General features: G+C 41.0%; 1 non-coding gene across 1 annotated transcript; it reads left to right on the top strand.

The window, feature by feature from the left end:
* The first annotated feature begins 3,107 nt into the window (after window positions 1-3,107).
* Window positions 3,108-3,214, top strand: LOC121139763. The gene has a single exon (XR_005876674.1). It is a non-coding gene; the product is annotated as a U6 spliceosomal RNA (small nuclear RNA).
* The last annotated feature ends 555 nt before the right edge of the window (window positions 3,215-3,769 follow it).

Consider the following 3,769-nt stretch of genomic DNA (forward strand, 5'->3'; position numbering starts at 1 on the left):
GAAGACACCAGGAAATGGAAAGATCTCCCATGCTCTTGGATAGGTAGGATCAATGTAGTAAAAATGGCAATCCTGCCAAGAGCAATCTACAGACTCAATGCAATCCCCATCGAAACCCAGCACAATTCTTCACAGACCTTGAAAGAACAATAATCAACTTTATATGGAAAAACAAAAAACCCAGGATAGCCAAGACAACACTGATCAACAAAGCAATGTCTGGAGGCAGCACCATCCCTGATCTTAAGCTATATTATGAGCTATAGTCCTAAAAACAGCTTGGTATTGGCACAAAAATAGACAGCTAGACCAATGGAATCGAATTGAAAACCCTGAGATTAATCCACAAACTTATGAACATCTGATTTTTGACAAAGAAGCTAAAATTATACAATGGAGAAAAGATAGCATCTTCAAAAATGGTGATGGCATAACTGGATATTGGCATGTAGAAGGCTGCAGATAGATCCATGTCTATCACCATGCACAAAACTTCAGTCTAACTGGATCAAAGACCTCAACACACATCCATCCACACTGAACCTCTTAGAAGAGAAAGTGGGTGGTACCCTTGAACGAATTGGTACAGGAGACAGCTTGCTAAACATAACACCAGTAGCACAGACAGTGAGGTCAACAATTAATAAATGGGACCGCCTGAAACTGAGAAGCTTCTGTAAGGCAAAGGATACAGTCAACAAGACAAAGAGGCAGCCCACACAATGGGAAAAGATATTCACTAACCCCACATCAGACAGAGGGCTGATCTCCAAAATTTACAAAGAACTCAAGAAGCTATTCTCCAAAACACCAAAGGATCCAATTAAAAAGTGGGGTACAGAACTAAATAGAAAGTTCTCAATAGAAGAGTCTAAAGTAGCTGAGAGGCACTTGAGAAAGTGCTCAACATCCTTAGCCATCCGGGAAATGCAAATCACAACAACTCTGAGATACCATCTTACTCCTGTCAGAATGGCTAAAATCACAAACACCAAGGACAATTTCTGCTGGAGAGGTTGTGGTGAAAGGGAAACACTCCTCCATTGCTGGTGGGAGTGCCAACTCATACAGCCACTTTGGAAATCAGTATGGAAATTCCTCAGGAAAATGGGAATAAACCTACCACAAGACCCAGCAACATCACTCTTACGCATATATCCAAAAGATGCCGATTCATACAAGGATGTCTGCTCCACTATGTTCATAGCTGCATTATTTGTAATAGCCAGAACTTGGACGCAACCTAGATGCCCCTCAACCAAAGAGTGGATAGAGAAAATGTGGTATATTTACACAATGGAGTACTATTCAGCAGAAAAAAGCAATGGAATCTTGAAATTTGCAGGCCAATGGATGGCACTAGAAGAAACCATCCTGAGTGAGGTAACCCAGTCACAAAAAGAGAAGCATAGCATGTACTCTCTCATGTATGGATTTTAGACATAGATCTGGGGAGTGCCAGCCTACAATCCCATGGCCAGAGAGTCTGGGAAACTGAACCTTCATTCAATGGCTGACTTACTGAACTGAACTCAAGGAATCCAGTGACAGAGAGGGAGGACTGATGAGTAAAGGGGTTAAGACTGGGCTGGTTTAACCCCCAGAAACAGCTGACCTGCCAAGGGTTAGCTCTTGAAATCCAGACTGATGGCTGGGAATCCAGCATGGGACTGATCAAGACCCCCTGAATGTGGGTGTCACTGAGGAGGCCTAGGTAATCCATTGAGCCTTGGGTAGTAGATCAGTATTTATCCTGGGTATACAAATAGACTTTGGGCACCCATCTAACAATGAGAGTTGCACTCTCATCCTGGACTCTCGGGGGAGGGTCTAGGCCCTTTCCTGGATGAAATTACAGACTATGGACACCCCCACGGAGGGCCTCACCCTCCCTGGGGAGATGAGGGGATATTGGAGGGGTTGGTGAGAGGACATGGGAGGAGGGGAGGGAAAGGGAGAGGGATCTGGAATTGACATGTGAAGCAACCTTGTTTCTAATTTAAATTTAAATTTAAAAATAAAAAACAACATTAAGTAATCAGCTTTCCATATGTGTTATGTCACTCAATATGTGACCTTCCCTTTGCTTTCTCAATACCTTCTTCAACTTTTCTTTCTGCGTTGTGGGTTGATTTTGCCATCCATATTTTGAAATTTCATGTAATGGGACCATACAAAGATTCTTTCACTCTGTGTATCCATTTTAAGTCACAATTATCAGTTTGCAGTTTGAGATGACACCTGCATTAAGGTTTTCCTCCTTCCCAATGAATTAAATACTTCCTGCACACTTCTCATGATCTTGATTAACTTCTTTGTAGACGCCTCTCATCCACCTCCCCAGATGAGAAAATCAGGCGAGTTCCCCTGTTCTTCAGTCACCTCTATTTAACTTCTGTTCTTAATCTTCATTGTGACCATGGTTAGTGTTTTATTCTACTTGGGTATCCACAATGCCATGATCACTTTGATTTCTGTAGGTCTCTTTGTGTCCTTCCATGAAACCATGATATGCTCTATTACATACCTTTACCACAAAACTTCCTTTTCCTCAATTACTTTTTTAAAATGATTATTTATTTTATAAGTGTCTATGAGCCATGTGTGTATAGTGACCTCAGAGGTCAGAAGAAGGTGTTGAATCCTCTGTAACTGTAGTTATGGAAGCTTAGGAGCTGTCATATTGGGAATTAAACATATGTCCTCTGTAGGCGAGCTCTTAACCTCTGAGTCTTCTCTTTAGCCCCTGCCATTCCTTTCTCTGTCATAGTCTACTAGTCCTTCTTATAAAAGAACTGTGCATACACACCAATAAAGCGATGTATAAGTATAGAATATCTTACTAACAGGTGAGAGAGATAACCATCTATGTGTGTTTCCAGGAAGGATATTGTATAGCTGTAGGAGGATATAAGAATCTCCATGCTCATAGTAAACAGAAGGGCAATGTTCTTTTTAATTTAATCTAGCTAAATTTCTTGCCATAAGCAATTAGGAATACATGACCGAAAACAAGGAAAAAGCATCAAGCAATAAGGTGAGTGCAACTTTCAAGAGGGTCAGAGTCAGTCACTAGAACAAAGCTGCACAGCTAAGACTTGGCTCACGTGCTTGCTTCGGCAGCACATATACTAAAATTGGAACAATACAGAGAAGATTAGCATGGCCCCTGCGCAAGGATGACACGCAAATTCGTGAAGCGTTCCATATTTTTATCCCTCAATATTAATGGCCTTAACTCACCCATAAAAAGACACAGACTAGCAGAATGGATTCGAAGACAGAACCCTTCCTTCTGCTGCATACAAGAAACACACCTCACCCTCAAAGACAGACATTACCTGAGAGTTAAAGGTTGGGAAAAAATTTTTCAATCAAATGGACCCAAGAAACAAGCTGGGGTAGCAATCCTAATATCTAACAAACTAGACTTTAAAATAAAATCAATCAAAAGAGATGAAGGAGGTCATTACATACTCATCACAGGTGAAACCCACCAAGATGAAGTGTCTATCCTGAACATCTATGCCCCCAATACAAAGGCATCCACATTCGTTAAAGAAACATTATTAGAACTTAATCTCATCTAAAGCCCCACACACTTATAGTGGGAGATTTCAACACACCACTCTCACCACTAGACAGGAATACCAGACAGAAACTAAACAAAGAAGCAAAGGGTCTAATAGAAGTAATGACCCAACTGGGATTAACAGATATCTATAGAACATTTCATCCACATAAAAAGAATATACCTTCTTCTCACCAC

The sequence above is a fragment of the Mesocricetus auratus genome, unplaced genomic scaffold (genome assembly GCF_017639785.1).
Source record: "Mesocricetus auratus isolate SY011 unplaced genomic scaffold, BCM_Maur_2.0 Super-Scaffold_100001, whole genome shotgun sequence".
Classification (NCBI taxonomy): Eukaryota; Metazoa; Chordata; class Mammalia; order Rodentia; family Cricetidae; genus Mesocricetus; species Mesocricetus auratus.